This window comes from Dama dama, chromosome 2 (genome assembly GCF_033118175.1).
Source record: "Dama dama isolate Ldn47 chromosome 2, ASM3311817v1, whole genome shotgun sequence".
Classification (NCBI taxonomy): Eukaryota; Metazoa; Chordata; class Mammalia; order Artiodactyla; family Cervidae; genus Dama; species Dama dama.
The window spans coordinates 50,729,784-50,756,099 of record NC_083682.1 but is presented as its reverse complement, the minus strand read 5'-3'; positions in this window follow the sequence as shown (position 1 = coordinate 50,756,099).

Below are 26,316 nucleotides of genomic sequence, written 5' to 3'. Positions count from 1 at the left end.
CCTCCTCTTGAGGTGCTTGTTTAAAGTTGGTATTCCTCTTGATTCGAAGCCAGGGTCTAAGCTCTCATCTCGAGTTGATTTGGGGTCCAAGGATGCCCTTTCGTGTTGCTACAGTGACCTCAGGATCCCTCTAGACTTGAGACAGTGATCTTGGGTTTTGCCTAGAGTGCCATCAAGGAAATCAAGGCTCCTTTCACGTTTGATGTGGATCACGGAATTGCTCTGCACGCAGTGCAGGGGAATCGGGCCTCATCTCGCGGCGAGGGGGAAGTCTCATTGTTTTTCTCGAGTTGCGGCTGGAACCTGGGGTATATTCTCAAGGTACGACGGGGAGGGCCCATTGAGACACGTGTTTGTTCAGCGACGTCAGGACTCCTGCCTAGTTGCAAGGGACACCTCGGTATTCACCTCGATTCTTGGCATGGCAATTGGGACGCGTCTCCACGTGAGGCGGGAGACCCAGGGTCCCTTTCCACGTGCCACAGGGATCCTGGGACTCCTATCCATTTTCAAGAGGTGTCAGGCATCGTCTCCTTTGGAAGCATTGATCTCTTCAGACCTCTAGAATTTTCAAAGGATGTGAGGCCTCCGGTGGCGAGGAGGCGGAGAACTAGGTCTTTCTCGGTGGTCTCCACAGGGGATTCAGACATCCCTTCGTCTTGGGACATGCAAGACGAGCCTGCTTTCAATTCACTGCAGGGATATCCGGCCTTACTTCGAGTCAGAGCATCTCGGTGTAAATTCCACTTCAGGCCACAACTCAGGGCCCTTCTCACATACATGTAGCTGAGAGAAGCCTCCTCTTGAGGTACTTGTGGAAAGTTGCTATTCCTCTTGAGTCGACGCCAGGGACTAAGCTCTCATCTCGAGTTGCTTTGGGGTCCACGGAGCTTTTTCGTGTTGCTCCAGTGACCTCAGGATCCCTCTAGACTTGAGACAGTGATCTTGGGTTTTCTCTGGATTGCCATCAAGGTAATCAAGGTTCCTTTCACGTTTAATGTGGAACAAGGAATTGCTCTGCACGCAGTGCAGGGAAATCGGGCCTCATCTCACGGCGAGGGGGAAGTCTCATGGTTTTTCTCGAGTTGTGGCCGGAACCTGGGGTATATTCTCGAGTTACGACGGGGAGTGCCCTTCCAGACACGTGTTTGTTCAGCGAGGTCAGGACTCCTGCCTAGGTGCGAGGGACACCTCGGGATTCTCCTCGAGTCTTGGCATGGCAATTGGGACGCGTCTCCACGTGAGGCGGGAGACCCAGTGTCCCTTTCAAAGTGCCACAGGGATCCTGGGACTCCTATCTATTTTCAAGAGGAGTCAGGCATCGTCTCCTTTGGAAGCATTGATCTCCGTGGAACTCTCGAGTTTTCAAAGGATGTGAGGCCTCCGGTCGCGTTGAGGCGGAGGGCTAGATCTCTCTGTGGTCTCCACAGTGGATTCAGACATCCCTTCGTCTTGGGAGATGCAAGACGAGCCTGCATTCAATTCACTGCAGGGATATCCAGCCTTACTTCGAGTCAGAGCATCTCGGTGTCCATTCCACTTGAGGCCACAAACTCAGGGTCCCTCTCACATACTTGTAGATGAGAGAAGCCTCCTCTTGAGGTGCTTGTGGAAAGTTGGTATTCCTCTTGAGTCGAAGCCAGGGACTAAGATATCATCTCGAGTTGATTTGGGGTCCACGGAGCCTTTTCGTGTTGCTCCAGTGACCTCAGGATCCCTCTAGACTTGAGACAGTGATCTTGGGTTTTCTCTGGAGTGCCATCAAGGAAATCAAGGCTCCTTTCACGTTTGATGTGGAACGCGGAATTGCTCTGCACGTAGTGCAGGGGAATCGGGCCTCATCTCGCGATGAAGGGGAAATCTCATGGTTTTTCTCGAGTTGCGGCCGGAACCTGGGGTATATTCTCGAGTTAGGACGGGGAGGGCCCTTCCAGACACGTGTTTGTTCAGCGATGTCAGGACTCCTGCCTAGGTGCGAGGGACACCTCGGGATTCTCCACGAGTCTTGGCATGGCAATTGGGACGCGTCTCCACGTGAGGCGGGAGACCCAGGGTCCCTTTCCAGGTGCCACAGGGATCCTGGGACTCCTATCCATTTTCAAGAGGAGTCAGGCATCATCTCCTTTGGAAGCATTGATCTCCGCAGACCTCTCATGTTCTCAAAGGATGTGAGGCCTCCGGTCGCGATGAGGCGGAGGACTAGGTCTTTCTCTGTCGTCTCCACAGGGGATTCAAACATCGGTTCGTCTTGGGAGATGCAAGACGAGCCTGCATTCAATTCTCTGCAGGGATATCCGGGCTTACTTCGAGTCAGAGCATCTCGGTGTCCATTCCACTTGAGGCCGCAAACTCAGGGTCCCTCTCACATACCTGTAGCTGAGAGAAGCCTCCTCTTGAGGTGCTTGTGGAAAGTTGGTATTCCTCTTGATTCGAAGCCAGGGACTAAGCTCTCATCTCGAGTTGATTTGGGGTGCACGGAGCCCTTTCGTGTTGCTAAAGTGACCTCAGGATCCTTCTAGACTTGAGACAGTGATCATGGGTTTTCTCTAGAGTGCCATCAAGGAAATCAAGGCTCCTTTCACGTTTGATGTGGAACACAGAATTGCTCTGCACGCAGTGCAGGGGAATCGGGCCTCATCTCGCGGCGAGGGGGAAGTCTCATGGTTTTTTTCGAGTTGCGGCCGGAACCTGGGGTATATTATCCAGTTACGACGGGGAGGGCCCTTCAGGACACGTGTTTGTTCTGCGAGGTCAGGACTCCTGCCTAGGTGCGAGGGATACCTCGGGATTCTCCTCGAGTCTTGGCATGGCAATTGGGACGCGTCTCCACGTGAGGCGGGAGACCCAGGGTCCCTTTCCACGTGCCACAGGGATCCTGGGACGCCTATCCATTTTCAAGAGGAGTCAGGCATCGTCCCCTTTGGAAGCATTGATCTCCGCGGACCTCTCGAGTTTTCAAAGGATGTGAGGCCTCCGGTCGAGAAGATTCAGAAAACTAGGTCTTTCTCTGTGCTCTCCACAGGGGATTCAGTCATCCCTTCGTCTTGGGAGATGCAAGACGAGCCTGCCTTCAATTCACTGCAGGGATATCCGGCCTTACTTCGAGTCAGAGCATCTCGGTGTCCATTCCACTTGAGGCCACAAACTCAGTGTCCCTCTCACATACCTGTAGCTGAGAGAAGCCTCCTCTTGAGGGGCTAGTGGAAAGTTCGTATTCCTCTTGAGTCGAAGCCAGGGACTAAGCTCTCATCTCGAGTTGATTTGGGGTCCACGGAGCCCTTTCTTGTTGCTACAGTGAGCTCAGGATCCCTCTAGACTTGAGACAGTGATCTTGGGATTTCTCTGCTGTGCCATCAAGGAAATCAAGGCTCCTTTCACGATTCATGTTGAGCGCGGAATTGCTTTGCAGGCAGTGCAGGGGAATCGGGCCTCATCTCGCAGTGACGGGGAAGTCTCATGGTTTTTCTGGAGTTGCGGCCGGTACCTGGGGTATATTCTCGAGTTACGACGGGGAGGGCCCTTCCAGACACGTGTTTGTTCAGCGACGTCAGGACCCCTGCCTAGGTGCGAGGGACACTTCGGGATTCTTCTCGAGTCTTGGCATGGCAATTGGGACGCGTCTCCACGTGAGGCTGGAGACCCAGCGTGTCTTTCCACGTGCCACAGGGATCCTGGGTCTCCTATTCATTTTCAAGAGTAGACAAGCATAGTTTCCTTTGGCAGCATTGTTCTCCTCGGACCTCTCGAGTTTTCAAAGATGTGAGGCCTCCTGTCGCGATGAGGCGGAGAACTTGGTCTTTCTCTGTGGTCTCCACAGGGGATTCAGACATTGCTTCGTCTTGGGAGATGCAAGACGACCCTGAATTCATTTCACTGCAGGGATATCCGGGCTTACTTCGAGTCAGAGCATCTCAGTGTCCATTCCACTTGAGGCCACAAACTCAGAGGCCCTCTCACATACCTGTACCTGAGAGAAGCCTCCTCTTGAGGTGCTTGTGGAAAGTTGGTATTCCTCTTGAGTCGAAGCCAGGGACTAAGCTCTCATCTCGAGTTGATTTGGGGTCCACGGAAACCTTTCGTGTTGCTCCAGTGACCTCAGGATCCCTCTATACTAGAGACAGTGATCTTGGGTTTTCTCTGGAGTGCCATCAAGGAAATCAAGGCTCCTTTCTCGTTTGATGTGGAACACGGAATTGCTCTGCACGCAGTGCAGGGGAATCGGGCCTCATCTCGCGGAGAGGGGGAAGTTCATGGTTTTTCTCGAGTTGTGGCCGGAACCTGGGGGTATATTCTCGAGTTACGACGGGGAGGGCCCTTCCAGACACGTGTTTGTTCAGCGACGTCAGGACTCCTGCCTAGGTGCGAGGGACACCTCGGGATTCTCCTCGAGTCTTGGCAAGGCAATTGGGATGCATCTCCACGTGAGGCGGGAGACCCAGGATGCCTTTCCACGTGCCACAGGGATCCTGGGACTCCTATCCATTTTAAAGTGGAGTCAGGCATCGTCTCCTTTGGAAGCATTGATCTCCGCGGACCTCTTGATTTTTCCAAGGATGTGAGGCCCCGGTCGCCATGAGGCTGAGAACTAGGTCTTTCTCTGTGGTCTCCACAGGGGATTCAGACATCCCTTCGTCTTGGGAGATGCAAGACGAGCCGGCATTCAATTCACTGCAGGGATATCCGGCCTTACTTCGAGTCAGAGCATCTCGGTGTCCATTCCACTTGAGGCCAAAAACTCAGGGTCCCTCTCGCATACGTGTAGCTGAGAGAAGCCTCCTCTTGAGGCGCTTGTGGAAAGATGGTATTCCTCTTGAGTCGAAGCCAGGGACTAAGCTCTCATCTCGAGTTGATTTGGGGTCCACGGAGCATTATCGTGTTGCTCCAGTGACTTCAGGATCCCTCTAGACTTGAAACAGTGATCTTGGGTTTTCTCTGGAGTGCCATCTAGGAAATCAAGGCTCCTTTCACATTTGATGTGGAACACGGAATTGCTCTGCACGCAGTGCAGGGGAGTCGGGCCTCATCTCGCGGCAAGGGAGATGTCTCATGGTTTTTCTCGAGTTGCGGCCGGAACCTGGGGTATATTCTCGAGTTACGACGGGGAGGGCGCTTCCAGACATGTCTTTGTTCAGCAATGTCAGGACTCCTGCCTAGGTGCGAGGGACACCTCGGGATTCTCCTCGAGTCTTGGAATGGCAATTGGGACGCGTCTCCACGTGAGGCGGGAGACCCAGGGTCCCTTTCCACGTGCCACAGGATCCTGGGACTCCTATCCATTTTCAAGAGGAGTCAGGCATCGTCTCCTTTGGAAGCATTGATCTCTGCAGACCTCTCGAGTTTTCAAGGATGTGAGGCCTCCGGTCGCGATGAGGCGGAGGACTAGGTCATTATCTGTGGTCTCCACAGGGGACTCAGACATCCCTTCGTCTTGGGAGATGCAAGACGAGCCTGCATTCAATTCACTGCAGGCATATCCGGCCTTACTTCGAGTCAGAGCATCTCGGTGTCCATTCCACTTGAGGCCACAAACTCGGGGTATCTCAAATGTACCTGTAGCTGAGAGAAGCCTCCTCTTGAGGTGCTTGTGGAAAGTTCGTATTCCTCTTGAGTTGAAGCCAGGGATTAATCTCTCATCTCGAGTTGATTTCGGGTCCACGGAGCCCTTTCGTGTTGCTCCAGTGACCTCACGATCCCTCTAGACTTGAGACAGTGATCTTGGGTTTTCTCTGGAGTGCCATCAAGGAAATCAAGGCTCCTTTCACGTTTGATGTGGAACAAGGAATTGCTCTGCATGCAGTGCAGGAGAATCGGGCCTCATCTCGCAGCGAGGGGGAAGTCTCATGGTTTTTCTCGAGTTGCGCCCGGAACCTGGGGTATATTCTCGAGTTACGACGGGGAGGGCCCTTCCAGACACGTGTTTGTTCAGCGACGTCAGGACTCCTGCCTAGGTGCGAGGGACACCTCCGGATTCTGCTCGAGTCTTGGCATGGCAATTGGGACACGTCTCCATGTGAGGCGGGAGACCCACGGTCCCTTTCCACGTGCCACAGGGATCCTGGGACTCCTATCCATTTTCAAGAGGAGTCAGGCCTCGTCCCCTTTGGAAGCATTGATCTCCGCGGACCTCTCGAGTTTTCAAAGGATGTGAGGCCTCCAGTCGAGAAGATTCAGAAAACTAGGTCTTTCTCTGTGCTCTCCACAGGGGATTCAGTCATCCCTTCGTCTTGGGAGATGCAAGACGAGCCTGCATTCAATTCACTGTTGGGATATCCGGCCTTACTTCGAGTCAGAGCATCTCGGTGTCCATTCCACTTGAGGCCACAAACTCAGTGTCCCTCTCACATACCTGTAGCTGAGAGAAGCCTCCTCTTCAGGGGCTTGTGGAAAGTTCGTATTCCTCTTGAGTCGAAGCCAGGGACTAAGCTCTCATCTCGAGTTGATTTGGGGTCCACGGAGCCCTTTCCTGTTGCTACAGTGAGCTCAGGATCCCTCTAGACTTGAGACAGTGATCTTGGGATTTCTCTGGTGTGCCATCAAGGAAATCAAGGCTCCTTTCACGTTTGATGTTGAACGCGCAAATGCTTTGCAGGCAGTGCAGGGGAATCAGGCCTCATCTCGCGGTGACGGGGAAGTCTCATGGTTTTTCTAGAGTTGCGGCTGGAACCTGGGGTATATTCTCGAGTTACGACGGGGAGGGCCCTTCCAGACACGTGTTTGTTCAGCGACGTCAGGACCCCTGTTTAGGTGCGAGGGACACTTCGGGATTCTTCTCGAGTCTTGGCATGGCAATTGGGACGCGTCTCCACGTGAGGCTGGAGACCCATCGTGTCTTTCCACGTGCCACAGGGATCCTGGGTCTCCTATTCATTTTCAAGAGTAGACAAGCATAGTCTCCTTTGGCAGCATTGTTCTCCTCGGACTTCTCGAGTTTTCAAAGATGTGAGGCCTCCTGTCGCGATGCGGCGGAGAACTTGGTCTTTCTCTGTGGTCTCCACAGGGGATTCAGACATCGCTTCGTCTTGGGAGATGCAAGACGACCCTGAATTCATTTCACTGCAGGGATATCCGGGCTTACTTCGAGTCAGAGCATCTCAGTGTCCATTCCACTTGAGGCCACAAACTCAGAGGTCCTCTCACATACCTGTAGCTGAGAGAAGCCTCCTCTTGAGGTGCTTGTGGAAAGTTGGTATTCCTCTTGAGTCGAAGCCAGGGACTAAGCTCTCATCTCGAGTTGATTTGGGGTCCACGGAACCCTTTCGTGTTGCTCCAGTGACTTCAGGATCCCTCTATACTAGAGACAGTGATCTTGGGTTTTCTCTGGAGTGCCATCAAGGAAATCAAGGCTCCTTTCTCGTTTGATGTGGAACACGGAATTGCTCTGCACGCAGTGCAGGGGAATAGGGCCTCATCTCGCGGCGAGGGGAAAGTTCATGGTTTTTCTCGAGTTGCGGCCGGAACCTGGGGTATATTCTCGAGTTACGACGGGGAGGGCCCTTCCAGACACGTGTTTGTTCAGCGACGTAAGGACTCCTGCCTAGGTGCGAGGGACACCTCCGGATTCTCCTCGAGTCTTGGCATGGCAATTGGGACACGTCTCCATGTGAGGCGGGAGACCCAGCGTCCCTTTCCACGTGCCACAGGGATCCTGGGACTCCTATCCATTTTCAAGAAGAGTCAGGCATCTTCTCCTTTGGAAGCATTGATCTCCGCGCAACTCTCGAATTTTCAAAGGATGTGAGGCCTCCGGTCGAGAAGATTCAGAAAACTAGGTCTTTCTCTGTGCTCTCGACAGGGGATTCAGTCATCCCTTCGTCTTGGGAGATGCAAGACGAGCCTGCATTCAATTCACTGCAATGTATCCGGCCTTCGAGTCAGAGCATCTCCGTGTCCATTCCACTTGAGGCCACAAGCTAAGGGTCCCTCTCAAATACCTGTAGCTGAGAGAAGCCTCCTCTTGAGGTGGTTGTGGAAAGTTGGTATTCCTCTTGAGTCGAAGCCAGGGACTAAACTCTCATCTCGAGTTGATTTGGGGTCCACAGAGCCCTTTCGTGTTGCTCCAGGGACCTCAGGATCCCTCTAGACTTGAGACAGTGATCTTGGGTTTTCTCTGGAGTGCCATCAAGGAAATCAAGGCTCCTTTCACGTTTGATGTGGAACACGGAATTGCTCTGCACGCAGGGCAGGGGAATCGGGCCTCATCTCGCGGCGAGGTGTAAGTCTCATGGTTTTTCTCGAGTTGCGGCCGGAACCTGGGTTATATTCTCGAGTTACGACGGGGAGGGCCCTTCCAGACACGTGTTTGTTCAGCGACGTCAGGACTCCTGCCTAGGTGCGAGGGACACCTCGGGATTCTCCTCGAGTCTTGGCGGCAACTGGGACACGTCTCCACGTGAGGCGGGAGACCCAGGGTCCTTTCCACGTGCCACAGTTATCCTGGGACTCCTATCCATTTTCAAGATGAGTCAGGCATTGTCTCCTTTGGAAGCATTGATCTCCGCGGACCTCTCGTGTTTTCAAAGGATGTGAGGCCTCCGGTCGCGAGGAGGCGGAGAACTAGGTCTTTCTCTGTGGGCTCCACAGGGGATTCAGACATCCCTTCGTCTTGGGAGATGCAAGACGAGCCTGCATTCAATTCACTGCAGGGATATCCGGACTTACTTCGAGTCAGAGCATCTCGGTGTCCATTCCACTTGAGGCCACAAACTCAGGGTCCTTCTCACATACCTGTAGCTGAGAGAAGCCTCCTCTTGCGGTGCTTGTGGAAAGTTGGTATTCCTCTTGAGTCGAAGCCAGGGACTAAGCTCTCATCTCGAGTTGATTTGGGGTCCACGGAGCCCTTTCGTGTTGCTCCAGTGACCTCAGGATCCGTCTAGACGTGGACAGTGATCATGGGTTTTCTCTGGAGTGCCATCAAGGAAGTTAATGGCTCCTTTCATGTTTGATGTGGAACACGGAATTGCTCTGCACGCAGTGCAGGGGAATTGGGCCTCATCTCGCGGCGAGGGGGAAGTCTCATGGTTTTTCTCGAGTTGTGGCCGGAACCTGGGGTATATTCTCGAGTTACGACGGGGAGGGCCCTTCCAGACACGTGTTTGTTCAGCGACATCAGGACTCCTGCCTAGGTGCGAGGGACACCTCGGGATTATCCTCGAGTCTTGGCATGGCAATTGGGACGCGTCTCCACGTGTGGCGGGAGACCCAGTGTCCCTTTCAACGTGCCACAGGGATCCTGGGACTCCTATCTATTTTCAAGAGGAGTCAGGCATCGTCTCCTTTGGAAGCATTGATCTCCGCGGACCTCTCTGCCGGGCCAGCCGGAAGATTTCAGCGAGCAACACTACGCGTTCCTTTAGGCTAAGAAATAAAGGAGACAGAACAGATGGGGTCGAGAGGATCGCTGCAGTCAACGATGATTCTTTATTTCTCAGGGTTACATATATACTAAACCAAGAAGAGAGGCATCACAAAGAAAATTCTTCCCCATGTACATCATCTTTAAGATAACAATAACCAGAGCTCTCTCATGGCGCCAAAGGCATCCTACTTATCTTAAGGGCAGTCGTGCAAAGCCATCTATCTGCACCTTGTGTACATTCAAGGCTCACTAATGGTCTGTTAGGAGTTAACTTGGATAGTAAATTTCAGAGGGGTGGCGGGACAGAGAGCTATGTCTGCGAACAGACCCTTGATAATCAATCAAGGCAGCTCCCAGAGTCAGCTTTTTCAAGCCGCTCCCCGCAGCTCCCCCTCTTTTATTAAATAAAATGGCACGCCTGATTCTTTTGGCGTAAATAATTACTGTGTAGGACAGCCTTGATGTCCCACAACTCTTTGACAAATTTCTTTATGATACAAGGAGTAATGCACACAAAAAGCGCTAATACCAGAAGCACGGCCACGACCCCTGAAAAAAAGATGCCAAAGTGAGGTTATTGAAGGAAAATTGGAAAACAAACTTTTAACAAACTCTTCAGCATTTTCTGCCAAATCCATACTAGCCCGAGGAGCATTTTCTATATCAAGAATTTCCTGATGAAGTTGTAATAGATCTAAGGAAATGTTTTCATTATGCCAAATACCATCTAAATGTAATTTTATCTTATTCCAAGGGGTCTCAGTATTATTATAAATTTTTGGAGTTACACAAATCCAACGATAGTTAGCATGACACCTGATTTTTGCCCTCAGTTTCAAGCCTAATATTTCTTCTCCCAAAATCTCACGGTATCATAGAGGGCATTTAGCCTATCTTCTAGTTTTCTATCTATATCTTCCTGAATTCCTAAAGCTTTTGAAGTGTTCTTTGCTAAATCATCTACAATATTAGCAGTATGTACAGATTGAGCTAAGGATACAGAAGTAGTAGTAGCAGAAGCAATTAAAGTTATAAGCGTTACTACTCCTAGAATTATTAATCCTATCCCCCTTCGTGGCCTAGCAAGGGCTGTACGCACTTTATTCCACAGCTCAAGCCCTGACTCTTCATACCAGGGCTCAGTAAGATTTACAGGCATCATGACGAAGGGTGGTTGTTTAACTATCAGAGCCCCAGAATTATTTTCCATACCTCTTATACAATTAGTCAGGGTACAATTAAAACAATGAACATGATATAGGCCAGCATTTTTAGAAAGAGTCACAGAGCCAACAAGGATCATAAAGGGATAGGGTACGCAGGCCCGAGGATATCTCCAAGTCTCATTCCACCAATACGCTCTCCAGGATAGTACTCCTTTGGTCTTTCCTCCAGTCCGTAAAAGGGACCCATCTGTTCTGAAAGCAGCCAACAGCTTCCATATCTCAGTGTGATACACCGTGGTGCCACCAAGATTCCAAATTCTAGCTGCAAGTTGTCTGCCGCCTTCCTTTCCGGGGTTCCTGTTGGAGTCTGGCGACCAGTCCCAAAGTGAATGTGTGTCATTAGTAATAGAATATACAGTAGCAGTCTCATCTCTACAAAGTTTCCATGGCACAGCTATATATCGTCCTTTTACCCCCAGGCCACAAAATGGAATGTCTTTAGGTCCGGTTCCATTGACTCGTCGTGCATATCCTGTAGATTTCGTAATGCTAGGAATATCCACTATCCAATTACGGTGGTCATGGTCATAATCATAACCAAAGTATTCTGCATCTGTAACAGTAAGACATCCTGAAACATTACGATTTCGGAAAAAGCACATTGGTAATTGTGAAGAGGATCCCGAATAAGAAATACTGGCATTCTGTGGAAAAATATGCTTATCAGAAAACCCCCCCAAAAGTATTGTGTCATTCACATACACAGGAACAGAACTCATTTCCCATCCAACAGGCTGTAAAAGAGGGGGATCAGGAACATACGCCCAGAAGATACTGGCTTCCATGGAACTTATCTGGTTTAAAAGAAGTAATAATGAAATTAATATACTAGTAGGAGAGGCAGGGGAAGGGTTGGAAGCATTCTCACATGCCATCTGTAACAGTGCCTGTATCTGCTGAGCTGTCGGCAGCGGGACCGTCTCCTGGATTGTGAGCTGTCTCATTCGCTCCACCAGTGAACTCCTCTGCCGTGCGTACCAACCTTTCCGGGAGCCAGCGCGGCGCTTCAGCATTCTACGGGAAAACACAAACATGACCTCTCCCCCATATTAGAACTGGATCCGGCCCATGCCATCTGCCTTCCAGCGGGTCTTTCCATCTGACTAATGGCCGTGCCTTTTTATTATCATAGTGCCAAAAACGTTGAGCTGCTGATTTTCCATTTTTATCGAGGCTCAGAAAATTTAAAACAAACAAAGCATGACTAAGAAGATTGTTAGGCGTAATAGCATACAAACTCCCCCTTTTTAATTTTTTCAGTTGGTGCTGAAGGGTTTGATGTGCCCGCTCAACAATTCCTTGGCCCTGTGGATTATATGGGATTCCAGTCTTGTGTACGATGTGCAGCTGGGCACAAAAGGTTTGAAAATTGCGGCCAACATATCCAGGGCCATTGTCTGTTTTGATGCATTTAGGTAGGCCCATAGCAGAAAAACTCCGTAAGCAATGCTGAATACAATGCTTGCTAGCCTCTCCAGATTGAAGTGTGGCCATGATAAAACCAGAGAAAGTATCAATAGTAACATGCACATATTTCAGTTTTCCAAAATCAGAAATATGTGTAACATCCATTTGCCACAAATCATTGGGGAGTAAACCCCGAGGATTGACTCCATATGTTGGGAGCACAAAAAACTGTGGACAAGTAGGACAAGCTTTTACAATTTGACGAGCGGCTTCCCGAGAAATTCCAAATTGCAGCCGTAATGAATTGCTATTCTGATGGTGTATTGCATGAGAGGCCTGTGCTGCAGAGGTAAGGGTTAAGGAAGAATAACATACCGTACGGGTGACTTCATCAGCCAGAGCATTCCCAGCCGCTAAAGGCCCAGGAAGGGCAGTGTGAGCACGTATGTGCCCAAAAAAGCAAGGATGAGTTCGGGCTCGAATGAGATTCTGAATTTTCAAAAACAAGGTTTGAATAGAGGCCTTAGCAGCTCCAATGAGGGGTACTGTTTCAATGACTGAGAGAGCTCTGACAACATAATGACTGTCAGAGTATAAATTAAAACTTTGAGGAACACGTTGCAGAGCCTGGAGTACTGCAAAAAGCTCTACTTCCTGAGCTGATGAATATGAGGTTTGACAATAATAAGATTCATTTTCGATTATCAAACTGGCTATGCCATTGGAAGATCCATCAGTAAAGACAGTTGTCCCCTTTTCCAAAGGGCATTGTTGCACGACTTTTGGAAAAATAAACTGATGCAGCTGTGCAAATTGTAACAATTTATTAGCAGGGTAATGTTGTTTAATCTCCCCTGCATACTGTGCAAGCGCAATTGCCCAATCATCAGAAAATTGAGAGAGCCATAGTTGCTGTTCAGTTGAAAAAGGGATACAGATAAAGTGGGGATCTCTTCCCAAATAAGTCACAGATTCCTGTCTTCCTTTTGCTATTACTTTGGCTACAAGAACATGGTAAGGACTTAATACCCGTAGGGGAGAGACTGATAGATAAATCCACCTTAAAGGATTATCTTGAAACAACACACCGGTAGGTGAATGTTCTGAGGCAAGAATATAAAGTCCCCAAGGCCTTTCATAGTCACAGTAACTGGAGTGCTGCTGTGATAAGGCAGTTTCTACTTTCTGAAGAGCTCGCTCTCCAGCTTCTGTGAGGCTGCGTGGGGAGGTAGGATTCTTATCCCCCTTTAAGATATCAAAAAGAGGCTTCAATTCGTATGTAGCAAGATGTAGGTAGGGTCTAATCCAATTAATGTCCCCGAGCAACTTTTGAAAATCATTAAGTGTTTTCAGATTATCCCTTCGTAATGCAATGGGCTGAACTCCAAATGTTTCTCTTTCTAAACGAAAGCCAAGATAGGAATAAGGAGGAAAGGTTTGCACCTTTTCTTTGGATATTATTAGCCCTACTGCTTTTAAGGCAGGTTCCATGAAGGCATAAACTGCTAATAAATACTCTTTATCAATATGTGCTAGCAGTATATCATCCATGTAATGCAGAATATAAGCATCGGAGTATTTTGTCCGAGTTTCCTGCAATGCTGCTGCAACAAACTTCTGGCACAAGGTGGGGCTATTGGCCATACCCTGTGGCAAAACTTTCCAATGATACCTGAGCATTGGTTGGGAAAAGTTAACAGATGGAACACTAAAAGCAAATCGAGGGCAATCTTGAGGTGCTAGAGGAATAGTATAAAAGCAGTCTTTTAAATCTAAGATTATTATGTGGGCATCCCTCGGAATAGCCATGGGAGAAGGCAATCCTGGTTGTAATGCTCCCATGACTTCCATAGTTTCATTAACCTTTCGCAGATCCTGTAAAAGCCTCCATTTCCCAGATTTTTTCTTAATAACGAAAATGGGTGAATTCCAAGGTGAATTAGACTGTTCAATATGTCCCAGTTCCAACTGTTCCTGCACCAGTTGTTGGGCAGTGTCAATTTTCTCTTTGGAAAGGGGCCACTGATCAACCCACACAGGCTCCCCAGACTTCCAAGTAATAGGATCTGCGTGAATTACAGGAGGATCAGAGGTCCCTTCTAAAAATACCCAAGTCCACTTCTTTTTGGTAACCTTTTTGTCTGAACAGGCGCAACAGTTCCCTGATTATTTCTTCCAAGTCCCGAGGTGGGAAGAAGCCCTTGATCTAAAAGCTGATTGCTAACCTGATCACTGGGGCTGTATAAATATACTCCCATATGAGTCATAACATCTCGTCCCCACAAATTTACAGGGAGGTTTGGGAGGACATAAGGTCTAATGTCTCCTTCGTGACCCTCATGGTCAGTCCAATGTAACAGCTCTGTACTTTGTTCAGGGTTATTAGTTTGACCAATTCCTTGCAATGTTGATATAGCTATCTGTTTAGGCCATTCTCGGGGCCAGTGTCTCTCAGCAATAACAGAAACATCAGCTCCTGTGTCCAGAATGCCTGTAAAGAACTTTCCATTTATTCTTAACGTGAACTCAGGACGATTATTAGTTATTGCCTGGACCCAGTAGGCGTCAGAGGATCCAAAGGCACCTTCCCCTCTCCTGGAAGCCAATGCTTTTCCTGTTTGCACCGCAGGGACCAATATTAATTGAGCTATACGCTGTCCGCTAGCTATGGTGGTAATGCATTGTGGAGAATGGGCCATAATTTTGATTTCTCCTGTATAATCAGCATCAATTACTCCAGGAGCTATGAGCAGCCCTTTTATGGTAGAGCTACTGCGTCCGAGTAAAAGTCCCACGGTTCCATCAGGCAAAGGGCCGTATACCCCAGTGGGCAGAGCCTGCATTCCCATTTCGGGAGTCAGTACTGTGTAGGAGGAGGAACAGAGGTCCAAGCCTGCACTCCCTGAGGTGGCTCTGAACAAGTCTGTAACTCTCCTTCTACCATCTGATTTCCCTGCATTGCCCCATAACATTGTTTCGGTGCCAGGGGCTGGCCCCTCACCCAGTTTCCCGACTGCGAGGGAAGTGGGTTGCCCTGGACATCAATTTTAGATTTACAATCTTTTGCCCAATGTCTTCCTTTTTTACACCTAGGGCATAAATTAGGAGTTTTATTATTCCCTGAATTGGCTCGTTGGGAGCAAAAGGCAGCACGATGTCCAGGCTGGCCACAAACAAAACAGCCAGCATTTCCTCTACTAGGTAATCCTCGTTTATTTTTCATTTGCTGTTGATATAATACTTCTTTTATGCTTTTCCCTTGTAAAGCTGCAGCCAGGGTAATACCCTGCATATAGGAAGGTCCGATATCAGCACATATACGAATGTAATCTGATAGACCTCCCTTTTTTCTGTACGGTCTAAGTGCAGCCTGACAGGCAGAATTTGCATTTTCATAGGCTAATTGTTTAGTAAGCACTATTCCAGCCTGCTCATCAGCTATAATCTTACCTACTGCTTCAAGAAGACGAGCCACAAAATCTTGATATGGTTCATCAGGCCCCTGACGAATTTTTGAAAGATCCTCAGTCTTATTACTAGAGCAAGGGAGCTTTTTCCAAGCCTGCCGGGCAGCATTAGAAATTTGAGCATATGCTCCAGGCAAATAGTTCAATTGAGCATTGGTATTTTGGTAGGCCCCTTCCCCTACCAACATTTCATATGTAGTATTGATCCCTTGTCGCTGGTTTAGTTCAGCTATATGGCCACATTGTTCTGTAAATTCTGATTTCCATAATAAATAGTCCCCTCCTGATAAGCAAGCTCTTGCAATTTGTTTCCAATCACTAGGTGGCAAATTTTGACCTCCTAGGCTCTCTATCATGGTCTGGGTAAAAGGAGCCGTAGGTCCATATTGAGCACAGGCAATTTTTAATTCCTTTAGTTGTTTGAAAGGTAAAGCTTCATAATACCTTTGGTTTTCATGTTCGAATACCGGGAAAGTAGCAGAGAATCCCTGAACAGTTTCTCCAGCTCTTTGGGCTTGTTGCATAGCCTTTTGCAAGGGGGACAAACTGTGTGATTCACGAGTTATATTCAACAAATTTTCAGGTTTGGAAATAGGTGGAGGATCTAATCCAGCAATAGTTGAGGGTGCATAAGCAGGAGGCGCAGTAGAGATTGCACCAGCGCCTTCATCCCTACCTTCCCTTTTTATTTCTTCCTTTATTGTTATTAATAATTTCTGCATGAGTGCCTCCAGACCCTTTGTCGGAGGGGCAGCTGCTGCCTGCACATTCGAATTGTCAGTTACAAGTAATTCCCGATGATCATCCTTATGATAAGCAGCTGCCTGTTCTTCTAAACTTTCCTCATCCTCTGAAGTCAGCGTTCCCTCATTTTCCTTCAAAGGTTTTGCATATTCTAATTCAAAGGTTGTGGGTCCTTTCCCTTCAGGAGTAGCATAAACTTTAGGAGTAGCATAAATTGGTTCTTTGGGTGGGAGCATGTGTTTTAATTTACTCCCTTCCTCATGTTCAAAATCAAGGCAGTCTCTTATTAAAGACCATAATGAAAATGTTTCCACAGGAACCTTATTAGGTCCGTGGAGAGTATAATATGTTTGAATCTGTTTCCCTATCTTTTTCCATATCTCTAAACTCATAGTCCCTTCCTGTGGAAACCAGGGACATACTTCCTCAACAAAACTAAGAAAAGTCTGCAATTTTGTTTTAGTAACCTGAATTCCCCGATCCTTCAACATTATCTGTAACATATGCACAAACAACTGACGACTATTATCTTGTCCCATGGTTTATACTCTCGACAATATTCCTTCCTGCCCCTCAATATACAAATACACACACTCTTACTTACCTTAATAGTTTCAACGGGCAGTGGCCGCAAGGAACTTTCGTCGAGCTCCACGCTGTTGGGCGCCACTTGCCGGGCCAGCCGGAAGATTTCAGCGAGCAACACTACGCGTTCCTTTAGGCTAAGAAATAAAGGAGACAGAACAGATGGGGTCGAGAGGATCGCTGCAGTCAACGATGATTCTTTATTTCTCAGGGTTACATATATACTAAACCAAGAAGAGAGGCATCACAAAGAAAATTCTTCCCCATGTACATCATCTTTAAGATAACAATAACCAGAGCTCTCTCATGGCGCCAAAGGCATCCTACTTATCTTAAGGGCAGTCGTGCAAAGCCATCTATCTGCACCTTGTGTACATTCAAGGCTCACTAATGGTCTGTTAGGAGTTAACTTGGATAGTAAATTTCAGAGGGGTGGCGGGACAGAGAGCTATGTCTGCGAACAGACCCTTGATAATCAATCAAGGCAGCTCCCAGAGTCAGCTATTTCAAGCCGCTCCCCGCACCTCTCGAGTTTTCAAAGGATGTGAGGCCTCCGGTCGCATTGAGGCGGAGGACTAGGTCTTTCTCTGTGGTCTCCACAGGGGATTCAGACATCCCTTCATCTTGGGAGATGCAAGACGAGCCTGCATTCAATTCACTGCAGTGATATCCAGCCTTACTTCGAGTCAGAGCATCTCGGTGTCCATTCCACTTGAGGACACAAACTCAGGGTCCCTCTCACATACCTGTAGCTGAGAGAAGCCTCCTCTTGAGGTGCTTATGGAAAGTTGGTATTCCTCTTGAGTCGAAGCCAGGGACTAAGCTCTCATCTCGAGTTGATTTGGGGTACACGGAGCCTTTTCGTGTTGCTCCAGTGACCTCTGGATCCCTCTAGACTTGAGACAGTGATCTTGGGTATTCCCTGGAGTGCCATCAAGGAAATCAAGACTCCTTTCACGTTTGATGTGGAACACGGAATTGCTCTGCACGCAGTGCAGGGGAATCGGGCCTCATGTCGCGGCGAGGGGGAAGTCTCATGGTTTTTCTCGAGTTGCGGCCGGAACCTGGGGTATATTCTCGAGTTACGACGGGGAGGGCCCTTCCAGACACGTGTTTGTTCAGCGACGTCAGGACTCCTGCCTAGGAGCGAGGGACACCTTGGGATTCTCCTCGAGTCTTGGCATGGCAATTGGGAGGCGTCTCCACGTGAGGCGGGAGACCCAGTGTCCCTTTCCACGGGCCACAGGGATCCAGGGACTCCTATCCATTTTCAAGAGGAGTCAGGCATCGTCTCCTTTGGAAGCATTGATCTCCACGGACCTCTCGAGTTTTTAAAGGATGTGAGGCCTCCGCTCGCGATGAGGCGGAGAACTCGGTCTTTCTCTGTCATCTCCACAGGGGATTCAGACATCCCTTCATCTTGGGAGATGCAAAACGAGCCTGCATTCAATTCACTGAAGGGATATCCGGCCTTACTTCGAGTCAGAGCATCTCGGTGTCCATTCCACTTGAGGCAACAAACTCAGGGGCCCTCTCACATACCTGTAGCTGAGAGAAGCCTCCTCTTGAGGTGCTTGTGGAAAGTTGGTATTCCTCTTGAGTCTAAGCCAGGGACTAAGCTCACATCTCGAGTTGATTTGTGGTCCACCGAGCCCTTTTGTGTTGCTCCAGTGACCGCAGGATCCCTCTAGAATTGAGACAGTGAACTTGGGTTTTCTCTGGAGTGCCATCAAGGAAATCAAGGCTCCTTTCACGTTTGATGTGGAACACGGAATTGCTTTGCACGCAGGGCAGGGGAATCGGGCTTCAAGTCGCGGCGAGGGAGAAGTCTCATGGTTTTTCTCGAGTTGCGGCCGGAACCTGGGGTATATTCTCGAGTTACGACGGGGAGGGCCCTTCCAGACACGTGTTTGTTCAGCGACGTCAGGACTCCTGCCTAGGTGCGAGGGACACCTCGGGATTCTCCTCGAGTCTTGGCATGGCAATTGGGACGTGTCTCCACGTGAGGCGGGAGACCCAGGGTCCCTTTCCACGTGCCACAGGGATCCTGGGACTCCTATCCATTTTCAAGAAGAGTCAGGCATCGTCTCCTTCGGAAGTATTGATCACCGCGGAACTCTCGAGTTTTCAAAGGATATGAGGCCTCCGGTTGTGTTGAGGTGGAGGACTAGGTCTTTCTCTGTGGTCTCCACAGGGGATTCAGACAACCCTTCGTCTTGGGAGATGCAAGACGAGTCTGCATTCAATCAACTGCAGGGATATCCGGCCTTACTTCGAGTCAGAGCATCTCGGTGTCCATTCCACTTGAGGCCACAAACTCAGGGTCCCTCTCACATACCTGTAGCTGAGAGAAGCCTCCTCTTGAGGTGCTTGTGGAAAGTTGGTATGCCTCTTGAGTCGAAGCCAGGGACTAAGCTCTCATCTCGAGTTGATTTGGGGTCCACGGAGCAATTTCCTGTAGCTACAGTGACCTCAGGATCCCTCTAGACTTGAGACAGTGATCTTGGGTTTTCTCTGGAGTGCCATCAAGGAAATCAAGGCTCCTTTCACGTTTGATGTGGAACACGGAATTGCTCTGCAGGCAGTGCAGGGGAATCGGGCCTCATCTCGCGGCGAGGGGGAAGTTCATGGTTTTTCTCGAGTTGCGGCCGGAACCTGGGGTATATTCTCGAGTTACGACCGGGAGGGCCCTTCCAGACACGTGTTTGTTCAGCGACGTCAGGACTCCTGCCTAGGTGCGAGGGACACCTCAGGATTCTCCTCGAGTCTTGGCATGGCAATTGGGACACGTCTCCATGTGAGGCGGGAGACCCAGGGTCCCTTTCCACGTGCCACAGGGATGCTGGGACTCCTATCCATTTTCAAGAGGAGTCAGGCATCGTCCCCTTTGGAAGCATTGATCTCCGCGGACCTCTCGAGTTTTCAAAGGATGTGAGGCCTCCGGTCGAGAAGATTCAGAAAACTAGGTCTTTCTCTGTGCTTTCCACTGGGGATTCAGTCATCCCTTCGTCTTGGGAGATGCAAGACGAGCCTGCATTCAATTCACTGCAGGGATGTCCAGCCTTACTTCGAGTCAGAGCATCTCGGTGTCCATTCCACTTGAGGCCACAAACTCAGTGTCCCTCTCACATACCTGTAGCTGAGAGAAGCCTCCTCTTGAGGTGCTTGTGGAAAGTTGGTATTCCTCTTGAGTCGAAGCCAGGGACTAAGCTCTCATCTCGAGTTGATTTGGGGTCCACGGAGCCCTTTCCTGTTGCTACAGTGAGCTCAGGATCCCTCTAGACTTGAGACAGTGATCTTGGGATTTCTCTGGTGTGCCATCAAGGAAATCAAGGCTCCTTTCACGTTTGATGTTGAACGCGGAATTGCTCTGCAGGCAGTGCAGGGGAATCGGGCCTCATCTCGTGGTGACGGGGAAGTCTCATGGTTTTTCTGGAGTTGCGGCCGGAACCTGGGGTATATTCTCGAGTTACGACGGGGAGGGCCCTTCCAGACACGTGTTTGTTCAGCGACGTATGGACTCCTGCCTAGGTGCGAGGGACACCTCGGGATTCTCCTCGAGTCTTGGCATGGCAATTGGGACGCGTCTCCACGTGAGGCTGGAGACCCAGGGTGTCTTTCCACGTGCCACAGGGATCCTCGGTCTCCTATTCATTTTCAAGAGTAGACAAGCATAGTCTCCTTTGGCAGCATTGATCTCCGCGGACCTCTCGAGTTTTCAAAGATGAGGCCTCCTGTCGCGATGAGGCGGAGAACTTGGTCTTTCTCTGTGGTCCCCACAGGGGATTCAGACATCGCTTCGTCTTGGGAGATGCAAGACGACCCTGAATGCATTTCACTGCAGGGATATCCGGCCTTACTTCGAGTCAGCGCATCTCAGTGTCCATTCAACTTGAGGCCACAAACTCAGGGTACCTCTCACATACCTGTAGCTGAGAGAAGCCTTCTCTTGAGGTGCTTGTGGAAAGTTGGTATTCATCTTGAGTCAAAGCCCAGGAATAAGCTCTCATCTCGAGTTGATTTGGGGTCCACGGAGCCCTTTCGTGTTGCTCCAGTGACCTCAGGATCCCAGTAGACTTGAGACAGTGATCTTGGGTTTTCTCTGGAGTGTCATCAAGGAAATCAAGGCTCCTTTCACGTTTGATGTGGAACACGGAATTGCTCTGCAGGCAGTGAAGGGGAATCGGGCCTCATCTCGCGGCGAGGGGGATGTCTTATGGTTTTTCTCGAGTTGCGGCCGGAACCTGGGGTATATTCTCGAGTTACGACGGGGAGGGCCTTTCCAGACACGTGTTTGTTCAGCGACGCCAGGACTCCTGCCTAGGTGCGAGGGACACCTCGGGATTCTCCTCGAGTCTTGGCATGGCAATTGGGATGCGTCTCCACGTGAGGCGGGAGACCCAGGGTCCCTTTCCACGTGCCACAGGGATCCTGGGACTCCTATCCATTTTCAAGAAGAGTCAGGCATCTTCTCCTTTGGAAGCATTGATCTCCGCGGAACTCTCGAATTTTCAAAGGATGTGAGGCCTCCGGTCGCTATGAGGTGGAGAACTATGTCTTTTTCTGTGCTTTCCACAGGGGATTCAAACATCCCTTCGTCTTGGGAGATGCAAGACGAGCCTGCATTCAATTCACTGCAGGGATATCCGGCCTTACTTCGAGTGAGAGCATCTCGGTGTCCATTCCACTTGAGGCCACAAACTCAGGGTCCCTCTCACATACCTGTAGCTGAGAGAAGCCTGCTCTTGAGGTGTTTGTGGAAAGTTGGTATTCTTCTTGAGTCTAAGCCAGGGACGAAGCTCTCATCTCGAGTTGATTTGGGGTCCACGGAGCCCTTTCGTGTTGCTACAGTGACTTCAGGATCCCTCTAGACTTGAAACAGTGATCTTGGGTTTTCTCTGGAGTGCCATCAAGGAAATCAAGGCTCCTTTCCCTTTTGATGTGGAACATGGAATTGCTCTGCACGCAGTGGCGGGGAATCAGGCCTCATCTTGCGGCGAGGGGGAAGTCTCATGGTTTTTCTCGAGTTGCGGCCAGAACCTGGGGTATATTCTCGAGTTACGACGGGGTGGGCCCTTCCAGTCAAGTGTTTGTTCAGCGACGTCAGGACTCCTGCCTAGGTGCGAGGGACACCTCGGGATTCTTCTCGAGTCTTGACATGGCAATTGGGTCGCGTCTCCACGTGAGGCGGGAGACCCAGGGTCCCTTTCCACGTGCCACAGGGATCCTGGGACTCCTATCCATTTTCAAGAGGAGTCAGGCATCGTCTCCTTTGGAAGCATTGATCTCCGCGGACCTCTCGAATTTTCAAAGGATGTGAGGCCTCCGGTCGCTATGAGGTGGAGAACTATGTCTTTCTCTGTGGTCTCCACAGGGGATTCAGACATCCCTTCGTCTTGGGAGATGCAAGACCAGCCTGCATTCTATTCACTGCAGGGATACCGGCCTTACTTCGAGTCAGAGCATCACGCTGTCCATTCCACTTGAGGCCACAAACTCAGGGTCCCTCTCACATACGTGCAGCTGAGAGAAGCCTCCTCTTGAGGTGCTTGTGGAAAGTTGGTATTCCTCTTGAGTCGAAGCCAGGGACTAAGCTCTCATCTCGAGTTGATTTGGGGTCCACGGAGCCCTTTCCTGTGGTTCCAGTGACCTCAGGATCCCTCTAGACTTGAGACAGTGATCTTGGGTTTTCTCTGGAGTGCCATCAAGGAAATCAAGGCTCCTTTCACGTTTGATGTGGAACACGGAATTGCTCTGCACGCAGTGCAGAGGAATTGGGACTCATGTTGCAGCGAGGGGAAGTCTCATGGTTTTTTTCGAGATGCGGCCGGAATCTGGGGTAAATTCTCGAGTTACGACGGGGAGGGCTCTTCCAGACACGTGTTTTTTCAGCGACGTCAGGACTCCTGCCTAGGTGCGAGGGACACCTCGGGATTCTCCTCGAGTCTTGTCATGGCAATTGGGACGCGTCTCCACGTGAGGCGGGAGACCCAGGGTCCTTTTCCACGTGCCACAGGGATCCTGGGACTCCTATCCATTTTCACAAGGAATCAGGCATCGTCTCCTTTGGAAGCATTGATCTCCGCGGACCCTTCGAGTTTTCAAAGGATGTGAGGCCTCCGGTCGCGATGAGGCGGAGAACTAGGTCTTTCTCTGTTGTCTCCACAGGGGATTAAGACATCCCTTCGTCTCGGGAGATGCAAGACAAGCCTGTATTCAATTCACTGCAGGGATATCAGGCCTTACTTCGAGTCAGAGCTTCTCTGTGTCCATTCCACTTGAGGCCACATACTCAGGGTCCCTCTCACATACCTGTACCTGAGAAAAGCCTCCTCTTGAAGTGCTTGAGGAAAGTTGATATTCCTCTTGAGTCGAAGCCAGCGATGAAGCTCTTATCTGGAGTTGATTTGGGGTCCGTGGAGCCCTTTCGTCTTGCTCCAGTAACCTCAAGATCCCTCTAGACTTGAGACAGTGATCTTCGGTTTTCTCTGCAGTGCCATGAAGGAAATCAAGGCTCCTTTCACGTTTGATGTGTAAGACGGAATTGGTCTGAACGCAGTGCAAGGGAATACGGCCTCATCTCGCAGCGAGGGGGAAGTCTCATGGTTTTTCTCGAGTTGCGGCCGGAACCTGGAGTATATTCTCGATTTACGACGGGGAGGGCCCTTCCAGACACGTGTTTGTTAAGCGACGTCAGGACTCGGGCCTAGGTGCGAGGGACACCTCGGGATTCTCCTCGAGTCTTGGCATGGCAATTGGGACTCGTCTCCACGTGTGGCGGGAGACCCAGGGTCCCTTTCCACGTGCCACAGGGATCCTGGGACTCCTATCCATTTTCAAGAGGAGTCAGGCATTGTCTCCTTTTGAAGCATTGATCTCCTCAGACCTCTCGAATTTTCAAAGGATTTGAGGCCTCCGGTCGCGATGAAGCAGAGAACTAGGTCTTCCTCTGTGGTCTCCACAGGGGATTCAGACAACCCTACGTCTTGGGAGATGCAAGACGAGCCTGCATTCAATTCACTGTGGGGATACCCGGCCTTACTTCGAGTCAGAGCATCTCGGTGTCCATTCCACTTGAGGCCACAAATTCAGGGTCCCTCTCACATACCTGTAGCTGAGAGAAGCCTCCTGTTGAGGTGCTTGTGGAAAGTTGGTATTCCTCTTTAGTCGAAGCCAGGGACTAAGCTGTCATCCGAGTGGATTTCGGGTCCACGGAGCCCTTTCGTGTTGCTACAGTGACCTCAGGATCCCTCTTGACTTGAAACAGTGATCTTGGGTTTTCTGTGGAGTGTCATCAAGGAAATCAAGGCTCCTTTCACGTTTGATGTGGAACACGGAATTCCTCTGCACGCAGTGCAGGGGAATCGGGCCTCATCTTGCAGCGAGGGGGAAGTCTCATGGTTTTTCTCGAGTTGCGGCCGGAACTTGGGGTATAACCTCGAGTTAGAATGGGAGGGCCCTTCCAGACACGTGTTTGTTCAGCGAAGTCAGGACTCCTGCCTAGGTGCGAGGGACACCTCGGGATTCTCTTCGAGTCTTGGCATGGCAATTGGGACGCGTTTCCACGTGAGGCGGGAGACCCAGTGTCCCTTTCCAAGTTCCACAGGGGTCCTGGAACTCCTATCCATTTTCAAGAGGAGTCAGGCATCGTCTCCTTTCGAAGTATTGATCTCCGCGGACCTCTCGAGTTTTCAAAGGATGTGAGGCCTCCGGCCGCAATGAGGCGGGGAACTAGGTCTTTCTCTGTGGTCTCCACAGGGGATTCAGACATCCCTTCGTCTTGGGGGATGCAAGACGAGCCTGCCTTCAATTCACTGCAGGGATATCCGGCCTTACTTCGAGTCAGAGTATCTCGGTGTCCATTCCACTTGGGGCCACAAACTCAGGGTCCCTCTCACATACCTGTAGCTGAGAGAAGCCTCCTCTTGAGGTGCTTGTGGAAAGTTGGTATTCCTCTTGATTCGAAGTTAGGGACTAAGCTCTCATCTCGAGTTGATTTGGGGTCGATGGAGCCCTTTCGTGTTGCTCCAGTGACCTCAGGATCCCTCTAGACTTGAGATAGTGATCTTGGGTTTTCTCTGGAGTGCCATCAACGAAATCAAGGCTCCTTTCACGTTTGATGTGGAACACGGAATTGCTCTGCACTCAGTGCACGGGAATCGGGCCACATCTCGCGGCGAGGGGGAAGTCTCAGGGTTTTTCTTGAGTTGCGGCTGGAACCTGGGGTATATTCTCGAGTTACCATGGCGAGGGCAATTCCAGACACGTGTTTGTTCAGCAACGTCAGGACTCCTGCCAAGGTGCGAGGGACACCTCGGGATTCTCCTCGAGTCTTGGCATGGCAATTGGGACTCGTCTCCACGTGAGGCGGGAGGCGCAGTGTCCCTTTCCACGTGCCACAGGGATCCTGGGACTCCTATCCATTTTCAAGAGGATTCAGGCATGGTCTCCTTTGGAAGCATTGATCTCCGCGGACCTCTCGAGTTTTCAAAGGATGTGAGGCCTCCGGTCGCGATGAGGCGGAGAACTAGGTCTTTCTCTGTGGTCTCCACAGGGGATTCAGACATCCCTTCCTCTTGGGAGATGCAAGACGAGCCTGCATTCAATTCACTGCAGGGATATCCGGCCTTATTTCGAGTCAGAGCATCTCGGTGTCCATTCCACTTGAGCCCACAAACTCAGGGTCCCCTCACATACCTGTAGCTGAGCGAAGCCTACTCTTGAGGTGCTTATGGAAAGTTGGTATTCCTCTTGAGTCGAAGTTAGGGACTAAGCTCTCATCTCGAGTTGATTTGGGGTCCACGGAGCCCTTTCGTGTTGCTCCAGTTACCTCAGGATCCCTCTAGACTTGAGACAGTGTCTTTGGGTTTTCTCTGGAGTGCCAACAAGGAAATCAAGGCTCCTTTCACGTTTGATGTGGAACACGGAATTGCTCTGCTCGCAGTTCAGGGGAATCGGGCCTTATGTCGCAGCGAGGGGGAGGTCTCATGGTTTTTCTCGAGTTGCGGCCGGAACCTGGGGTATATTCTCGATTTACGACGGGGAGGGTCCTTCCAGACACGTGTTTGTTCAGTGACGTCAGGACCCCTTGCTAGGAGCGAGGGACACCTCGGGATTCTCCTCGAGTCTTGGCATGGCAATTGGGACGCGTCTCGAAGTGAGGCGGGAGACCCAGGGTCCCTTTCCACGTGCCACAGGGATCCTGGGACTCCTATCCATTTTCAAGAGGAGTCAGGCATCGTCTCCTTTGGAAGCATTGATCTCCCTGGACCTCTCGAGTTTTCAAAGGATGTGAGGCCTCCGGTCGCGATGAGGCGGAGTACTAGGTCTTTCTCTGTGGACACCACAGGGGATTCAGACATCCCTTCGTCTTGGGAGATGAAAGACGAGCCTGCATTCAATTCACTGCAGGGATATTCGGCCTTACTTCGAGTCAGAGCATCTCGGTGTCCATTCCACTTGAGGCCACAAACTCCGGGTCCCTCTCACATACCTGTAGCTGAGAGAAGCCTCCTCTTGAGGTGCTTGTGGA